Here is a 21,396-nt window from a genome sequence, read left to right on the forward strand (position 1 = left end):
ATTTTCGGTCCTGCAGCATCAAATATCAGGTCTACATATGGATTATCGTGCACCACATCCACCCTTGCATCATAATTATTTCAAAATTCTTCACCATGAAGCGACCAATTTTGATAACCACTAACAAAACCCTTCTTGTATAGGTGATGTCTAACTCCATGAGGTTCTACAAATCGATTATTTTTACACATCGTGTAGGGGTATCTGATCCGACCGGTAGGATCTACTGTACTGACACTTGCCATTGCAAATTCAATAAAACTATCAACACCATCCATATATTCATGCGACACCTCATTATCAACTATCATATGATACACCCATTCACGATTTGCAGCCATTTTGTCCTATAATATTACAGATATTATCATCACCAGTTAAAAAAAAATCTTAATAATATATAGATTTTCGTGTGCAATACACCATCACATCATATTTATACACATGAAGAGGATATTTAGAAATTTGAAATCACATTACATATAAGGATACATTCATTTGAACAAAAAATTTATGATACAATTCCACATGGAAGGCATAATCAAATGGAAAATAACTTCGTGCAAGCATGAATACAGAAACATCAAACATTGCAATACATTCAAATCATTCATATCAAAACATATATCAAACATGTACCTGTAACAAACACACTCCAATATCCCACTAACTACTATTATGCTGAGCATGGAATGCGTACTCAAAAAATAAGAACACTTCTACTCATACATTAAAATCATGCTCAGCATGATCTTCAAACTCCATCAAAACAGTCCTAGATATCCACAACTATATGAGTATGTGAACAGAAAAGTGTTGCATCCAATAAATTAAATAACATGTGATGTGCTTGCATCACTTACTCACCACGGGTATTTACTCGATTTTGCATTGCATTTTTAGCCACATGCGATTCTTAGCACTAAGCATCGTGTGTCTTTGACTCAACAAAGTACCTGCGAAGCACAAATATACAGTACAATACAGGGAGGTGGACTGGAGGGTTACCTGTGAGGTCGCCGGAGACGGGCTAAAAGCGTCAGGGATGTCCGAAACACGAGCGAAAAAGAGGGGGAAAGAAGATGTCCGAACGGGGGTGTCAGCCTAAGTCGGGTGCAAGGCGAAAGGGGCTCGACAAGGCTGTCAAAGAGGGAGGGCCACAGGAGGTGGGCCGAGGGGGCGGGGGGCAAGAGGAGGGGGGAAGGGGGGCCAAAAGAAGGCAGGCTGGGGGGCTAGAGGAGGCGGGAAGGGGGGGCAGCGGGTTGGGGGTCGACAGGCGGCGGAAAGGGGGGCCAAAAGAAGGTGGGCTGGGGGGCAAGAGGAGGCAGGAAGGGGGGCGAGAGGAGGCGGAAAGGGGGGCGGCGGGCCGGGGTCGACAGGCAGAGGGAAGGGGGGCCAAGGAAAGGCGGGCTGAGCGACGAGAGTAGGCGGGAAGGGGGACGACGGGTCTGGGGTCGACAGGCTGCGGGAAGGGGGGCGACGGTCGGTTGTCCGTGGAACAACATGAGGCGGGAAGGCGAGTGGGGGGGGGGGCAAGGGTCGACAACGGAGGGCAGGGGGTGATGGCCGGCGGGCAGGGGGCAACAAGAGGTCGACCGGGGGCCGACGGGAGGAGGCGGTTGGCGGAGAGCAGAAGGGGGGGCGATCGCTGGAGAGCAGGAGAGAGGGGGCGGTAGTCGGAGAGAGGGAGGGGGCGGTCGACGAAGAGCGACGTGGGTGAGAGAGAAAAAGATCAATTTTGTGCCCTAGATGGGTGTTTTACATCGACATTTAGTGACAGATAGGTGACAAAAATATTTTGTCGCTACGCCGTCGCTACCTAGTGAGCGCAATTAGCGACAAAATATTTCTGTTACAAACGGCGCTGCTACCTAGCGACGAAAAAATTTCGTTGCCACATTCATCGCTACGTGTGACGAGTTTTGCGACATAAATAGTTTGTCGCTAATTACACTACAAGAAAATAGCTGATTAGCGACGGAATAATTGCATCGCTAGTTAGCGACGAATTAACAAGAGAAATATATTTGTCGCTATAATCAATGTAATTTACGAAAATAGCGACAAAATGTATCCCCTCGCACAATCCGTCGCTAATTAGCGACATATTTTGTGTCAGAATATTTTGTCATAATAGACACACCATTTAGCAACGGATTTTTTGACGAACAATTTGTCGTCTCTATTTTGCGACAGAATTGGCAACGAAATATATTTCGTCGCTAAGTTCGTAAATTTCATTTACGCTGGCGTAGCGACGGAATTAATCCATCGCTAATTTTCGATAAACCTAATCGCATACCTCTTTTCCTTCCTTTTCTTCTTTCCCGCCGTTCATCGTTCGCCCGCTCTCGCCACTCACTCGCTCCCGCCGTTCGCCCGCTCTCGCTGTTCGTCGTTCGCTCGCTCTCGTTGCTCCCGCCGTTTGCCCGAAGAAAGGTATTATGGGGACCGACGTTTGCTAGGAGAAAGGCAGGGGGTCAACCCCCTTGCCGGAACAGGGAGGGGGTTGACCCCAACCCCTTGCCGGAAAGGCAGAGGGTTCACCCCCTGCCGTAACCGGTAGGGGGTTAACCCCTATGTTCCGGAAAGGGGTTAACTCCCTACCAGAACAGCAGGGGGTCGACCCCCTGCTGTTTCGGTAGGGGATCGACTCTCCTGCCGAAACACAGAGGGTCAACCCCCTGCAGCTTTTGTCAGGGGGTCGACCTCTTGTGTTCCTATAGGGGCTCACCCCCCTACGGTTTTGGTAGGTCATTGGGTACTGGGCTTCTCAAGGCCTATGCAAAATATTTTATTTTGCCTCAGTTTTTTTTTTGTGGTGACTTCATTTTAAAACATTGTTTTTTGCAGATTTCTCAACGGAACTCGCTTGTGCTTAGCCACCCGTGGTAAGTAAGTGAAAAAAATAATGCAAATCGGGTAAATACCTGTGGTGAGTAAGTGATGCAAGCGTATCACATGTTATTTAATTTATTAGATGTAACACTTTATTTTTCACACACTCACTTAGTTGTTGATATTTAGGGTTGCTTTGTTGGAGTTCGGAGATCATGCTGAGCATGATTTTAATATATGAATATGGAAGTGTTCTTATTTTTGGAGTACGGAGTCCATGCTAGGCATGGTAGTAGTTAGTGGAATATTGAAGTGTGTTTGTTGTAGGTACATGTTTGCCATTTTTTTGATATGAATGATTGCAATGTATTGCAATGTTTGATGTAATTGTATTCATGCTTGCATGTAGTTACTTTCAATTTGATTATGGCTTTCATGTGAAATTGTATAATAAAAGCATGCTTCAAATGATTGTATCGTGTCATTAATAGTTTGCACATGAAAATATTAAGTTATCAATGCATGCATCATAATTCTTGTTATTGTATGACATCATATATTGCATGATAAATTTAATATTTTCTTCATTATAGCATTCTGATGGTTCTCTTTTAATTGGTTATGTTATTATTCGTAACATCATAACAAGTTTATTATACTTCATATCCGAGTATAAAAAAGTCAGATAGAAATGAATGGTGGGCAGTTTGCAAGGTGAAGTCCAAACTATACCCTTAGTATGATCAGTTACAAGAAGACAAGTTAGCTGAAGACAGTGATTACTATCAATCAGATGATATCTATGACCGCTTATGGTCACGATGTTGCGCATGATATGCATGTTATATCTCCATTGGCCGATGAAACATTAATAGAAGAATGTGATCCAAATGATATACCAAGTGGATGGGTAAACAATGAAGAAGAAGAAGAAGAAGAAGAAGAAGAATATGAAAGTCAAACAAGTGGCGAGGAAGAATTCTCAAGCTAGTGAGCAAAATCTTGTAATACAAACCTCTATTTGAATGCATTGCAATACTTGATGTGAATGATTTGAATTATTTGAATGTATTGTAATACTTGATGCGAATGAATGAGTTCTATTGTAATACTTGATGTGAATGATTTTAATTATTTGAATATATTGTAATACTTGATGTAAATGATTTGAATTATTTGAATACATTGTAATACTTGATGCGAATGAATGAGTTTTATTGCAATGCTTGATGTGAATGATTTGAATGCATTGCAGTACTTGATATGAATGATTTGAATGCATTGCAATACTTGATGTGAATGATTTGAATTATTTGAATGTATTGTAATACTTGATGCGAATGAATGAGTTCTATTGCAATACTTGATGTAAATGATTTGAATGCATTGCAGTACCTGATATGAATGATTTTAATGCATTGCAATACTTGATGTGAATGATTTGAATTATTTGAATGTATTGTAATACTTGATGTGAATGATTTGAAATATTTGAATATATTGTAATACTTGATGCAAATGATTTGAATGCATTGCAATGCTTGATGTGAATGATTTGAATGCATTGTAGTACCTGATATGAATGATTTGAATGCATTGCAATACTTGATGTAAATGACTTGAATGTATTGTAATACTTGATGTAAATGACTTGAATTATTGTAATACTTGATGTGAATGACTTGAATGTATTGTAATACTTGATGCGAATGAATGGGTTGTATTGTACTTGATGTGAATGATTTAAATTATTTGAATGTATTGTAATACTTGTTGCGAATCATTTGAATGTATTGCAATACTTGATGCGAATGATTTGAATGTATTGTAATACTTGATGTGAATTATTTGAATGTATTGTATGACATATGTTATTTGTTAGAATATGGTTCGTGGAGGTTACAGTGGTCGCTCATCCAGTAGTAACCAGGCCCAACCTTTATCTTCACGAGCTCGTGTGATAGGTATGTCATTTAAGTAATTGGATGCTTGATTAGTTGAAATGCACATTCTGAGAATTTTTAACGTATTTTTTAACAGATGATGTTTCACCTGTACACGACCCACCTACACCAGTTGATCACACAAGTCAGGAGCCAACACAGGAAGTAGGGTCTTCTCAGTCTGGCACAAGAAGACTCATTTGAATAGTGTATATCGATAATCGACCGTAAGTATTTCGTTTTCAATTATTGCATATCTTATAAATATTTTATATTGATATTTACTATGTACAAATTCATGTGCAACACGAGGTTTGAGCCACAAGAAGTAGTACGCGAGATTAGAAATTCACTTCTTCAACATCTACCAGGACCAATCGCTCAATGGAAAGAATATCCAAAAGAGGTGATAGATAGATTGTGGTCCTCATTCACGGTATACAGTTGTTTCTCATAGTTAATGTGTTTCCTATTTAAATTTGTTTTAGTCATGTCTACTAACTTTCTGAAAATATTTGTAGGCTTCGAGTTGCTTCGCAACTACGGTAGAGGAAAATGATGCAAGGAAGGTGTGGCAGAAGGTGGCTACCAATCGATTTGCAGACATGCTGCACAATATGAAGACTGCAGCAAAAAAAACATCTGGCGGAATAGATGATCCACTACAGTGGAAGGGCCATGGCCCTATTATTATCAGGAGATATTATTAGGATGGAATGTGCGATAAGTGGGTGGGGGATTCATTTCAAAATTGCTCTGCGAAGGCTGCACAAAATCGAGCGAAAATGCCCGAAGCCCATCTACACACAGGTGGATCTAAAACATTTGGGAGCCACCTGAAGAAAATGGTAACTCATCAATATATAATATTAATTTTATAAGTATTTTTGCAAACTTGTTAACTAAATCTTTTATCATTTAACTTCGCAGGAAGCAGAAAAAGGAGGCATTGTATCATATAAGGATGTGTTTGTTGAAACACATAAATGGAAGACCACGGGAGACTTTGTATCAGAGAAGGCGAGAACGACAACGGTATGTATTTATTCTATTAATAATCATTGCAATATGCAAGTTATCATAATATTATCATTAATTATTAATGCATACTTTAAACATTATTTTGTAGGAGGCATATGAGCAACAAATGGTAGAGCGATATGGCGATGACGCTACTCAGCATCCATCATTTGATCCTGCAGCATGGGTGACTACAACAGGTGAACCCAAAAAGGGTCGTGTGTTCGGGTTTGGGAGTAATATGAACACTTCACCTGTTATTGCTTCTTCCAGTTATGGCTCACAGACTTCTTCCGCCGACATAAGCTCCAAGCAGCAGCCTATTCTTTCCGGTGAAGATATACGCCAGATCGTTAAGGACACATTGCGTGACTACTTCCATAAAACCGTTGTCGACGTTCTCTGAGCTGAGTTCAACAGTTTTTTGCTGAACAAGAGAACTTCGATTGCAGGTCCCTCTCAGGTATGAAAGTTTCATGCAATATATTGCATGTCATTAGATTTCATGTAACTTTGATTGCCTTAACATATTCAGTTTTTTTGACTGCCTTAGAACACATATGAGTATGCTATAATCACATATTCAGTTTTTTGACTGCCGTAGAACACATATGAGCATGCTAGAATCACATCTACAACTTTTTAACTGCCTTAGAGCACATATGAGCATGGTATTATCACATATAGAGTTTTTTTAAATATGTTAGAACACATATCATTCATGATAGAATCACATGTAAAGTTTTTTGCTTTGCCTGCCTTAGAGCACATATGAGCATGATAGAATCACATATAGAGTTTTTCTGACTGCCTTAGAACACATATGAGCAGGCTATAATCACATATTCAATTTTTTGACTGCCTTAGCACACATATGAGCATGATCGAATCACATATATAGCTTTTTGTCTGCCTTAGAGCATATATGAGCATGGTAGAATCACATATTAAGTTTTTCTAGCTGCCTTAGAACACATATGAGCATGATATAATCGCATATAAAGTTTTTTCACTTTCTTAGAACACACATCATTCATGATAGAATCACATATAGAGTTTTTTGCCTACCTTAGAGCACATATGAGCATGATAGAATCACATATAAAGTTTTTTTACTGCCTTAGAACACATATGAGCACATGATAGAATCACATATAGTGTATAATTTATTTCAATATATTTTGTTTATCAATACTGACTGTTCTTTTCTTGTGTAGGCTGCTAGCGATAATCAGCGTAGCAGAGTTGAAGGGACAGATCAAGGCAATGAACAAGAAGACACACAAAATCTTGGCGATGATTAGATTAATGTGTTGAAGAAGTTCTATTTTTTTTTTGTTTCGAAATTGTAATTGTTGGATTATAAATAATTAAACTTGTTAATTTTAAAGTGAAACGATTAATTATTGTAGATTCCTTTTATATGAAATTTTATGTGTACTTTGTGTTTTATTTACAGGAAATATAAATTATACAGGAAACATAAATTGTACCGTTCTTGATATTTAATTTTTAAATATTTTTTTTCCTTGTTAGCGACGGATATATCCGTCGCTATACATACATTTTAGCGACGGATGTAAATTCATCGCCAAGCCGAGGTCATCGTTTAGTACCAGCGGATTTACGACGGAATACGTCGTTTGTTATTCCGTCGCAATTAGCAACGGAACTGGCGCCAGATTTATTCTGTCGCCAGTTAGCGTCGAAAAATTCGCGATGTAAGTTTTTTGTCGCCTCTTCATCACTAAGCCGGTTAGCGACATAATGAGGTCGTCGCTAATCCACTGCTTTGTTGTGGTGTTAGCGACGGATTTGACGACAAAATTTTTTTCGTCGCTAAGTTCGCAAATATTTTGAGTGTTTGCGGTTGATGGTTTTCTCTCGCTAATTTGTCGTAACTTTGCGACAAAAAAAACCTGTTGCAAAGTTCCATTGCTAATTAGCATTTTTTTTGTAGTGATTGTGGGTTAGCGGAGTGCCCACATTGAGCAAGAATGCTCATTGTTTTGGTCCCTTGAGTTGGCAGATTCTCAATGGATTGTGTGTAGAAAAAGTTGTTGTTCGTGGCTCATTACTTCTTGTAGTGATTGTGGGTTAGCGGAGTGCCCACATTGAGCAAGAATGCTCATTGTTTTGGTCCCTTGAGTTGGCAGATTCTCAATGGATTGTGTGTAGAAAAAGTTGTTGTTCGTGACTCATTACTTCTTGCGGGAACATTTTGCTGACTTTGAGAGAGAGTTACAGTGTGTTGGCTTTGAGAGAGGAGTTGCAGCATTGGGGCAAAGTGCCCTTGTGAGGACGAGTGCCCACAAAGATACTTTGAAGGACCACTTTGGGGTGATACGTAAGAAGGCGTCCCCCACTTGAGGACTAGTTTGGACTATTGAAAAAATGCAAGTTGGTGCTTAAGGGAGTTGATATTCTCGTGGCATGCATTCATGGTCGTCTTTCTCTACGAGGACCATGAAGGTTGTCTTTTTCTACGAGGACCATGAAGGGCTTAGAATTGCCCTTGTCGGGGTTGGAAGGAACCATAGCTATGAGCATGAAGACGACAAGTTTGTCGTGCAGGTGAGGATGACCTGCTTGTGTATGAGACTACATTGGGGTCTCACGAGCATAAAATGCTCAATGTTGATAAAGCAGAAGACCATTGTCTAAGTGTTCAAAGATGCGTTAAAGGTATGGGACTTGGAGTATTAAAGGTTGCGGCGATGGTGGATGTAAACCAGAACAAGTTGAGTATGCTGAAGAAAAAGAGTAAACCAAAGATAAGTATAAAGGAAAACTGACACATCAGTGAAGACTATGTTCTTACCTACACCAACATTGTCGAAGACGACAATGGTTTTGGGTGGGGGAGAATATCCAGGGCCGATCTTTTGGAATAAGAATATGTACAGTGCATAGCTCTATTGAGTGGAAAATGCATCGAGTGTAGGAACGTGCGGTATGTGTTGGCTTGATCGATGATGTGCAGTGGTAGCATGACACGCGATAGGCATCAGTATCATCGTTAGTGCATCGCTGTATGGCGGCACAGACGTGGAGCGTTGTTTGGTTAAGCAGTGCCAGCAGATCAGAGGATGTTGCCTTTGGGGATTTGGTTAAGGACCTCTCGGCTTGAAAGAGTGTCCCACATATAGCGGTTGGACGCCCGGAGGTGCATGTGGGTTAAGGCTAATTCTTCCAGGAATCACCTTAGGTGGTTCCAACCGAGTATGGTGACTCGAGGCTAGGCGAGTGAATGCATAGGCGTCAGCGAATGAGTCTGGGTGGTGCTCTTCGCTATGGTGTTTAATCATCAATTGGTCTTCGGACTGAGGGCCACAAGGTCTTGTTCTTTCGGTGGTGAGGTTTTGTTGTGTCATGCACATGGAGTCACAGTATGCTCCATGGCACACAAGGCTAAGGCAAAGTTTGTGCCTCTCTCGGAAGTGATAGCTGGTATGAGACGACTATGCACTAAGCGGCATGGACTACATGGAATGCGCTTGATCAGTTTTTGCTAGGCAGCTACGCACGGGGCGGTGCACATGGCCAATGAAAATGATTCAGCACATGGAAAGATGTTGGTACACGGCCTTTGGCAGTTAGGCTGTTCAGCTTGGGTAGCTTGGTGCATTGCGGGTTTGTGAAGCATTCTATGCCTGTGACAGAGCGATAGAAAGGCTTGCGACGGTAAGGAAAGACCGTCGCTCCGCATTGGCTTATTGAAAAAAGTAAGCCCGTGACAAGGAATGTGGAACTCTTAAATATGAAGGAGTTCCCCTTGACTTAGGAGAGGAAGGCTATTTAAAGCCCCCTTCTCACACCCCTCTCTCTCTCTCTCTCTCTCTCTCTCTCTCTCTCTACCTAGTCGACCCCCTCTCCCAGTGTGTTTTTTTCTCCCTCACGTTTGGTTAGGTTTTCTTCTCCTTCCTTCTCTTTCTTCTCCCTTCTCCTATTCACGTGCTAGGGTGTTGGTGGCTGTGGTGTAGTGACTGAATACGTTGGGGGTGCGGTTTGCATTGAGAAGAAAAAGAACCAAGGCTATTTTACATTATTGAGGTAGGTTTACTTTGGCTTAGTATGTATGTATCGAGCTAGGTTGTGTGAACGAGTTTCCTTTCATGCTAGGAATTTTTCTGTGTTTATGTTGATAACATGACAAAAAAAAAAGATTCGAATTTTGTATTGTTGCCTATAATCAGATTTTTTGTGTTTGCCATAATTCAGAAATCATGCGTTTTTCTATGTCTGCATTTTTTTATGCATGATAAGCATGTCTCTTTAGGTATAAACTAATCGCTGAAATTTATAAAATTGATCTGGGATTTTCTTTTTATATAACTGACTTGCATTTCTTTTAAAGACTGATCGTGTGTTTTTATTCATCATCATGGAAAGTGTTTTTTTTTAATAATGATGTTCTGCATTTTTTTTTATAAAAAGATTGTTTGGAGATATTTCTGTAGCAAGATTGATATGTGATCTTTCTGTATTATCACTGATTATATATATATATATATTAGAATACTTTTGAATCTGCGTTGCACTACACGCAATAGTTGTGCACACAAACACAGATCCACATATGTAGGTCTGCACATCTCTATTGTGCACAAACACATATCTGAACTTGGTTCTCGGCGCTTATCTGCGTCTTGAATGCTCATACCTACCTGTGTTTTCTGGGCACTTGTCTGAGTATTGCAGTGCACATAGCTACGACTTTCAGTGCACCCACAGATTTCTAAAAGCCTATCTCTCGGTATATTTGTGGTTAGGTGGACACACAAATTTTTGAAAGCCTATAACGTGTTTTTGCTGCATATGCATATACAGAGATTTTTCTTGAAGCCTGTATGAATGCGTGGTTGTTAATATGCATGTACGTGTAGCTTGAGAATATGTATGCTCATGTTTGATTAATGCCCAAGTACAGATGTGTTTGCTTATATGCTAAGTGTCGATATACATGTTCATGTTGATTGAGACTACATTTTCATACGTCTTCAGCCAAAATGGTGGCTTATGACATTGTGAATGGTCAATTTGAACTAATATGTATTGATACCCCAAACTTATGGCGATAACTGTATGACGGGTTGATTGAAAACATGCATACTTGTGCCGTGTGGAGGCTATTATAGCCTAAACATGTATGTCAAGAAAATTAATTAAATAATAAGTGATGTGTATGTTAATTCTCTTGTGGCTTATAATGAGAGAGGAAGTGGTACTATTGACTCTGGGATTTTGTTAAGCACGGATGGTTGCTTTTTCTAGCCATGGAGATAGAGGATAACTATCACTTATGTAATGGGGTGGTAGTGAGATGTTTGAACTGAATTAAATTTTGATATATTAGGTTTAGGGTGTTGAAGTCTCTCTCGATAGGATCGTCCCTCACCTTGTAACACCTACAATTTTGATGTACTTTAACTTTTAAATTCAAGTTAAAATCAGATTAAATTCAGGCCAAATTTAAGAGTTTAAGTTGAACTAGGGCTATAGTTAGATCTGTTATGAGCTATAAATCTCGTAGGAGATCTGATTTGGTGGTTATGAATTTTGGTTGGTTAAAAAAAATGCAATTTCTTGGTTTTCTTGAAATTCTTGAATTTTTTGTTTTTTTTTTATTTTAAATTATTATGAAATTAAGTCTCAAGTTATGAAGAAAATTGGAAGAATAAATATAAAATTTAAAATATGTGGACTAAACAAGAAAGTAAATGATTAGTATATATTTGAATTATGAATATTGGATTTGGATCTAAATCTTAGCATTCAGTTCCAATATGGATTTGAACTTTAAATTAGGTAGTAAATTTAACTAATGGTATTTGGATCCAACCCAATTAAGATGTTTATAATCCATGACTTTTGGATAGGATGAATTGAGTTGGATATAACTTACGATTTTTTGATCAAATCTCACTGGATTGGACCCATACGGTGAAACACTCTAAACAATGTTATTATTGTTTTAAAAGAAATTTTGGCCGATTAGTAGCTCACCTATTAAATCGGAGTCGACCTTGACATTGCTCATTTTAAGGGCATCAAAATCGACTATCTACATGCCCAAATTGGTGTCGATTTGAGTGTTTTATCATCGATTGAAGTTTATGCTTAATTGTAGGTCGAAAATCAATATTTTTTTTGTTGACTAAATTTTTTTGTCAATTTGTATGCGTATAATTAAATCTAAGACCACCACAATGATCTACATTTTTAAGGGCAATCAAATCAACTATTTAAATATCCAATTCTAATGAGTCTTTGGGTCTTTAGGCCTTCCAGAAGATTACCATATCATTAAAGCCCAAGCCAGGGTAAGAAGTCCTTACTTTTCTTTTATAGCTTAAGTAATTTCAAAATCTAATGAATTATGACTCATAATTTATTTACTTGTTTTATTAATAAATAAAATTAATAGATATTAACCTCTTATATTAGAGATGAGACTCTTGTCTAAGCCTATCTATAAATAGAGACCCTCAAGAGGAGGATTAACAGGTTTCTCCCTCCCTCTTTCACCTCATTAGAGTTCTCTAATTTCTCTTTCTCTTTCATCTTCTTCTTCCTTCTTTCTTCTTTTTGGGAGCTTTTTCAGCAGTCATTGAAGCTCCTCTAAGGTTTTAAGATGGGAGATGAAGGCCGATCTATGTTTGAGAACCTAATTAAGGTAGGTACATCAATCGTGTAGGCATAGATTTTTCCAAACGCATGAAATATGCGTGAGAAAATTTTTAGATCTGAACCAATGATGGATCAGACTTTGAAACAACTCTCTAAGATTGAATTTTAATCTAGAGCGCTCATTTTTAAGGATCTTTGTTACCATGGAATAAAAAACAAAAATATTTTTTGAAACAGGATGATTTTTTGGCTTTTTTTATGAAAAACGATTTGGGAAAAGCTTTTTTCTTATTAATTGCTAGATTTTATTTGTTCTAGCATATTTAATATATTGATTTTAGGTTATATTGATAAAATATAAGTCTTATAAGTTCTGAAAATTAGTTATATGCTTGAATTCATGTTCTTATATGTGAAAAATTATTTTAAAGAAGGTTTTTGGCAAAAACATTTTTAGGGTTTTGATATTTTTGATAAAGAAAGTTGATCTAAGCTTGTATGATGGATTATTTTATGTTTAGCATGATTAAACATCATGTTATTTCATAAAGAATCCATGTTTTCATGATTGTTTTGGGTTTTTTATGATTCTTGCATACATATAATCATATTTGAGATGTTTCTTGAATGTTTTGTGATTCTTGGATGATGTATGTTATTGTTTTAGCAAGATTAACATGAATCTTAGAAAATATGTGTCTTATGATGTTGTAAATATGTTTAGAACATCAAAAATTATGATTGTATGGCTTTTTACCTTGAATCTTGTTCTTACTTAATAGATCTTGCATGAGTTTGATTCTTGGCATTTTTGTCCTCGTTTTTTATCCTGACCTTTTTAGAAAAAAATCAATATCTCCATGAAAATGAATCCAATAAATTAAAATAAAAATATTAGTGTTCTACACATCAAGGGTTTAAATTTAAAATCTGAGCATAGGTTTAATAATCTGTCTGTAGAACTGTGATAGTTGTAAAGACCCAACCAAGACTAATCAAAATAAATTAAGAAAAAATTGCTAAAAGGTAAGATATATAAGAAGATCTTGTAAAATAGTTTTTGTTAAAAGTTGTTTTTTAGATTTGGAGAAATTCCCCAATTCGGGATAAATTTTTGTAGTGGACATGATATGTCTTATATTTTTCCCGAATAGGGTTTAGTCCCAAAATTTTCCTAATTTTATTATAATAAAATTTTTGGTTCTGTTTCTTGAAATGTGTTCCTGAGATATGGGGGCAGTCCCAGTAAAATTAGAAGAGTATAATTTGATTCCTTTGATTTTTGATGGGTTTTACAAAACTGAGTTAACAAGAATCCAAATTTGCATATTATGACATGTATGAATGCTTAATTGTATTTTACATTATGCAGCAAGGTTATGAATGTTTATCTTGAAGTTTGAGCTAATATGCATATAAACTGAATGTATTTCATGTTATTCTTGATTTATAACCATTCATATGACATGAATATTAATGAACATTGAATATCAAAAGCCATGATTAGTGTAAAGTAAGTTGTTACACATATTGTTTGCTTGTTTAAGCATGGTCATGAATTGCATGCGGTTGCGGCCTTTATGTATGTATGTGGGCATATGACATAGTGATATTAATGCATTATATGAACATGTGTGTGGCTTGGGTATAAGCCTGAGTTCGGTGGAACCTATAGGTGCTTATGGTGCACCAGAGACAGTAAATATATCCATGCACATAGTTGTCTCGTGGAGACCGAGCTCACAGTGTAAAGTATGGGTATTTGAATGGGTCAAAATAGACTTGTTTATAGAATCTTCAGTGGGGAGATTGGGCTTGTGAGCCTCAGTGCATGTGTTGTGAGTACATATAATTTAATTTGTGAGCCTAATAATTAAATAGCACCCATGACCCACTCAGAACAGGTCCTTTGGACTGAGGCCCACTTTGGAGAGAGTGGGGTTACACATGACCGGTTTACCATTGTTTTGTTTTGGAGGGCAGCAATGTCTCCTGGTCCCTTGTCTCCGGTCGTAGGGGGGCCAAACTACCATATGTCCTAGGTGGTATGTCCAAAATCTCTGCAGACTAGGAATCAATTTTGCGTAGAACCACTAAGAGTTTCTCTCAGTTAAGGACCATTTCAGTGGAACCTCGGTATGAGGTTGTAGATTCTTTAGTTCAATGAGGTTAATAAAATATATAACATAATATACCCCTCATTGGATTGGTCGAATCGAAGTTAGAAACCTGAGAGTGTACCTTCGAGCAGAAGGAAAAGTGAAACATAAAAAATCAAAATGGAATCATTGAAATAATTCAGTTTATGCATAAATTTTTATTTCATCGGCATGATGCATTGTATCATGTTTATTTTTGTAATATAAATGAAAGAATGATTAGTTGTATAATTGTGAATTATACTTAATTCTGATATTGTGACATTGCATGATTTAGATGCTATCTGAAAATGTGCCAATGCTTATTTCTGTGATAGGAATATTTGTGTTCACGTATTTTGGTGACTATCTACTGAGGTTGTGGACTTATGCCTCTACTTATAATATTTCAGGTAATGAGTACGCTAGAAGGTGATGATAGTTGGCTCGGGGTGGCGCCAAGAGGGTCACAGTTCTTTAAGGCTTTGAGAGGACTTGATATTTTATTATTTGGTTATTTTATTAAGTCCTGTAAACTCTGATAATAATTGAGACTAGTGTTTGCTTTATCTTAATGCAAACTGCGGGTTGATTGAGTTATTTTGTCTAATACGTGTGTGTTGTATCTGTAATCTACCCAAGGCTTGAACCGTATTTTAAAATAGTTTTTGCTATGTTTCTTAAAAATCGTGTAAAGGGATTTCAAAAAAAAATTCCCTAAATTTACGGTTTCAAAAATTGGGGTGTTACACACCCAAATCCAAAGAAGATGTGTAAGGTCAGGGCAATAAGATACAAATTGATTTAATATATACCCTAGGTCATGCTTCTATTCTGGATATTGTTTGTGTTAATACTCACAAAGTATTGTGAAAGAAAATTGAAAGTGCATTTTGCATGTAGTGAAGCATGACATGCATCATTTAAAGAAGAAAAATATAAATAAAAGAATTGTAAGTTATCCATGCCTATGGTGGATGCTTCGCTTGCACTGGTAAGTCATGCATAAATTAAATGATCATACATAAGTGAGATTGTTGCATGTGATTTTGAATTATTGTGTGATAATTATTTGTTTGTGCACTGATAATTGTTTATTTAGTATATATATATATATATATATATATATATATATATATATATATATATATATAAAGAATGTTGCTTCATATATGCCTGTTTCTATGCATGTATGCTCTGTTATTATAGTCTTATTGGGGGCTTATTGATATCTAACCCCCTATAAAATTTTAGGTAATGAGTAGTCAACTAGAGTGGTTGCAGAATGCTATGGTGGCATCAAGAGTCGGTCATTTTCCTTTTTGGGTAATTAAGTTTTTGGATAAAACATCATTACTTCTTTTAAAAAATATTATTGTTTATTCTGGATTTGTATTACTTTAATTTATTGGGATTGAATTATTTAAATGAGGAATGTTATCTGCATTAAATTCAATCTTATAGCAATTGAATGTCTTTTAACTCACCTAAGGTTCTAACCAAAAGTAAAAGAGGTTTCTACTGATGATGTTAAAAAAAAAATATTTATGTATTTTTTGGGTTAAAAATCTTGTGATGTTACAAGTTTGGTATCATAGCATAGAGAAAATATTTGCTCATGACACATCCAACAAACCAATATCACTCAGTAAGTAAGTTTCATTTTGTTATTTGTTGATACTATAATGGTTTGGTATGGTAAAAATTTAAATTGGTACAAATCAGAACCTAGCTGAAGTAATAGAGACATCACATGTGTTTAGTGTCAAAAGACTTAGAGCTTATATCGATTTTTATTTGAATTAGATGGCCGGATGACAGCCTTAGGGTTGGGCCGTGCTGAGAGACATCCTCTTGGGAGCTCTCAATACGTTATCTATCATGTGCTATAAGCTCACAAATAACAGGGGTAATAGTAATGGAAATCATGAAGGCAACAATGGAGGAAATCATTCAGGAAACCATGTAGTGAGCTACAAATGCTTCATAGAGATGGATCTCCCATCCTTCATAGAGAAGAAGGACCCAGACGCTATAGAGGAGTGGGTCTGTGTGATCAGAAAAAAAATTCAGCTACTGAAGGTTCTCGAGGATAGGCATGTTACGTTCAGTGTCTACCGTCTGAAGGAAGACGCCAAGAGCTGATGGAAGACTGTACAATATACACCAGAGGAGCTACATGTGCTTGCCTAACATAATTTTCTAAGGTGTTTCTTGACACCTACTTCTCTTTGTACGCTTGAGATCATAAAATATAAGAGTTCTTAGACCTCAAGTAGAGCAATATGAAGGTAGCGGAGTACACAACCAAAATTTGGCATATGGAGAAATACTACCCACACACCTACACCATGGATGAAACCTTTGCCAAGAAGTATGTCTATAGGCTATGAGATGAGCTTAGGACTAAAGTCCTACTAGTCGGCCACAAAGCCTAAACCAGACCTTCAAGATGGCTATCATACTACAAGTACATAAAATATAACAGGAGGACTAAGAGTTTTCCAAAAAAACTCTGCCTGGTAAGTTTCAGAAGACTGGAGGCAATGGAAAGAAGCCTCAAAGATTTATCGCAGAATAGAGCATTGCACCACCTGCCGAAAAACTTTGAGTCCAACATAATGGAGCTACTCGAGTGCAACCACCTACCGAGGTATGCCTGAGGTTCAAGAGGCACCATAAGGGCCAGTGCTACTGGGGCACTAGGGCATATTTGAAATGCGGTGAGATGGGGCATTATATCAGGGATTATCCAAAGATGGCAACATAGAACAAGCAGAACACGACACCTAGAGGCCATCAGCAACCCCAACAACGATAGTAGCAGGGACAAAATAAAGCTATGAGATGCTCTATGCAACTACAACGAAAGAACTAAAGGAAGATGTTGATGTCATAGAAGGTACTATTCCTATTACAAAATATGATGCTAAGGTATTATTTGATAATGGTGCCACACACTCTTTTGTGTATACACGTTTCGCTAGCCTGTTAGATTTAGCACCTGTTAGGATGGGATATGTTTTGGAAGTAGTTACACCTCGAGCGATAGAACTATTGCTCGCAGTTATTTGCTCGAAGTAGAGGTTATTGTTACTAAGCATAACCTTTCTGCCAATCTGATTGTGTTAGATATGATTGAGTACGTTGTAATTCTGGGACTTGACTATTGACACGAGAGACAAATACATTTATTCACCCCAATCAACCTATCTTGGAATATAGGGCCAATAAGTCAATGAAGAAGGAAAAGATGATTTCAACACTAAAGGCTCATCATTGTATTGAGAAGGGGTGTGAGGCCTTTAAGGCCAATGTTTCCTTGGTGGAACCTAGTATGGCTCCTATGGATGACTTAGCCATTGTGAAATAATTCTTGAATGTGTTTCTGGATTATCCACGTGGATTACCTCTTGTACGAGCGATTGATTTTACTATAGAGTTGGTGCCTGGTATGACCCCAATCTCTAAGGCTCCTTGTCGGATGGCACCCGCAGAGCTAAAATAATTGAAAAAGTAATGGTATCACATGTAATATTTATCAAGAAGAAGGATAGATCAATGCGCTTGTGCATTGACTATCGTATGTTGAATAAGGTGATTATCAAGAATAAGTAGCCTTTTTCACACATAAATAGTTTATTCAATCAACTCTGTAATGCAAAAGTATTTTCAAAGATAGATCTCAGAACCGACTATCACCAGTTGAGGATTAAAGAATCCTGTGTAGAAGATGGCATTCAAAATGCAATATGGCTATTATGAGTTTCTGGTGATGCCTTTTGGGCTAACCAATGCTCCGACTACATTCATGGACTTAATAAACATGATCTTTCAACTATTATTGGATCTATTCATGATTATATTTATTAATGATATCTTGATTTACTCAGAAAGTGAAGAAGATCACAGAGACCACTTGAGGATAGTTCTGAAGACACTTAGAAAGCATAAGCTATATGTGAAATTTTTTAAGTGTGAATTTTGGTTAGAGCAAGTCATGTTTTTAGGATATGTTATCCCCAAAAATAGAGTATTTGTAGATCTTGCTAAGGTAATATCTTACCGATGACCTTTCTAAGGAATAAAAATCTGAATATTTTATTTTAGTTGATTTAAAAATTTTATAAGTAAATGTTGAGAATTTTAATAGGTAGAAGCAGTTTTGGATTGAAAGCAACTAAAAAATGTTTCAAACATTTGCAACTTCTTAAGACTTGCCACATATTACAGAAGATTTATTGAGGATTACTCTAAAATAGCAACCCCTATGACCAAATTGCTTTGCAAGGGAGTCAAATTTGCATGGAGACAACAATGCAAAGAAAGTTTTTAGGAGTTAAAAAAGAAGCTTACCACAACCTTGGTGCTTACACTTCCATTAGGCCATGGAGGACTTATCGTATACAGTGATGCTTTGGGAACAGGCTTAGGATGTATTCTAATGCAACATGGAAATGTGATTGCATATGCTTCTCGCTAGTTAAAAGTGCATAAGTGAAATATCCCCACTTACAATCTGGAACTAGCAGTAATGGTATTTCACTCTCAAAATATAGGAACACTATCTGTATAGAGAGTAGTTTGAGGTATTCTCTAACAACAAGAGTCTCAAATATATTTTTTCTCAAAGGGATTTGAATATAAGATAATGAAGGTGGTTATAATTTCTTAAAGATTATAATGTTACTATCCCATACCACTTTGAAAAGGAAAATATTGTTGCAGATGCCTTGAGCTGAAAGGTAGAGAGCTTATCTTGTGTTATAAGCAATGAGTGGAAACTTTTGAAGGATCTTATTACATGGAAACCTTTTGGTTTGGATTCTAGACGGATTGAGATTGATAGCCTGGCTGTTCGGACAGACATCATAGATCAAATCATATCTCAGTAGAAGGATGATCCAAAATTTTCTAAAATAATTGCAGCTTGTTAGCAGGATGAGTCAACCTTGTATTTAGAAGAATATGATAGCATATGGTTTGGTCAAAGACTACGGATACCTAAACATCTGCCATTGAGGAAGGACTTGCTTGATGATGTACACATATCCAAGTTTAACATTTACCCTAGTAGTACTACGATCTACAAGGACTTACAACCGAACTTCTGGTGGAATAGGATGAAACATGATATTGTTCAATATATTTCAAAGTGCTTGGTATGTCAACATGTTAATATTTAACATCAGAGACCTGGAGGTACGATGCATATTATGGAGATACCATAGTAGAAATGAGAAGACATTACCATAGACTTTGCAATAAGTTGCCCAAGACTAGGCATCAACATGATGCTACTTGGGTTATTGGGGATCGACTAAAGAAGTCGGTACACTTCTTGTTAGTTAGGGTGAATCAAACTTTAGAGTTTGACAAATCTATATATAGATGAGATTGTTAGACTGCACAAAGTTTCATTGTCGATTCTTTTTTATAGAGACACAAGATTTACTTTAAAGTTTTAAGGAAAGCTATAGAAGTTTTTGGGAATAAAGTTTAAGTTTAGTACAACCCTTCACTCTCAAATAGATGAAAAATTGAAAAGGACGATACAGACATTGGAAGATATGTTATGTGCATGTGCACTTGATTAAAAGGGTGACTAGAGCAAACTTTTGAAATTGGCAGAATTTGCTAATAATAACAATTACCATTTGAGTATTGGCAAGGCTTCATATGAGGTCCTATACGAGCGACCCTGCAGATCTCTAATTTATTTGAGCGAAGTTGGTGATCGAACTATAGAATCATTGATTGTGCTTCAGCACTATACTAATCAGGTGTAGTTGATTTGGAAGAGACTTTTGACAACTCAAAGTCATTAGAAGAATATGCTGACCAACGACGATGGGAACTTGCCTTTGCTATAGGTGATCTTCTATTCATCAAGATTTTATCAACAAAAAGTGTATTTTGTTTCGGTAAAATGGAAAAACTCAACCCAAGATATGTGAGACCCTTTGAGATTCTCAAGAAGATCGGAGGAGCAGCGTATAGAGTGGCGCTTCCTTCTCAGTTTTAAAAAATACATAACATATTTCATGTCTCTATGATGAGAAAGTATGTGCATGATTTGACTCATGTTATGCAATACAAGGATCTTGAGATACAGAAAGATCTTATGATTGAGGAGCGACCCATGGAGATTCTTGATCGATGGGAGCAAGTGTTGTGGATGAAGACTATTTTCTTGGTGAAAGTATGATGGCAACACCACTAAATCGAAGAACACACTTGGGAGCCAGAGGAAGAGATGAAAACAAAATATCTAGAGCTATTTGGTATGTAACCGTAACCACATTTTATGGACGAAATTCCTTTGAGGGTAGGATGTAACATCTATGATTTTTTTTATACACTATCATAAATAAAGCCATTAAATTCCCTAAGGAATAAAATTTACTTATGTTAGATATATTGATTCAATTAAAGTTAAATGTAAAATTCCATTTGGATCCTTAATTATGAATTTGGTTTGGATCTAGATAATTTAGTAATTGGTCTAATGTGGATTTTATTTAATGCATGTGGGGATCCAATTATAAAAAATTGGATTTAGATAGTTAGTTAGATCCAATTGGATCTATAATTACCCACATAAGCCCAAGAGGGTGGGACGTCCCCACCTCTAGCTCTTTGATATTTGTTTATTTACATAATAAAATATGTGGAATATATATACACAGATATAAGTGTATACAATGTAAATAACCTAAGTAAACTAAGACTCCAAGGTGAAATTTAAAAGACAAATGAAATTGTTTAAATTAAATTTAAAGTTCCTAATTAATTTTAAAGAGAAGATTAGGAAGGTGAAACTCCTA

This window comes from Nuphar pumila, chromosome 2, assembly GCF_984573655.1.
Source record: "Nuphar pumila chromosome 2, dmNupPumi1.hap1.1, whole genome shotgun sequence".
Lineage (NCBI taxonomy): Eukaryota > Viridiplantae > Streptophyta > Magnoliopsida > Nymphaeales > Nymphaeaceae > Nuphar > Nuphar pumila.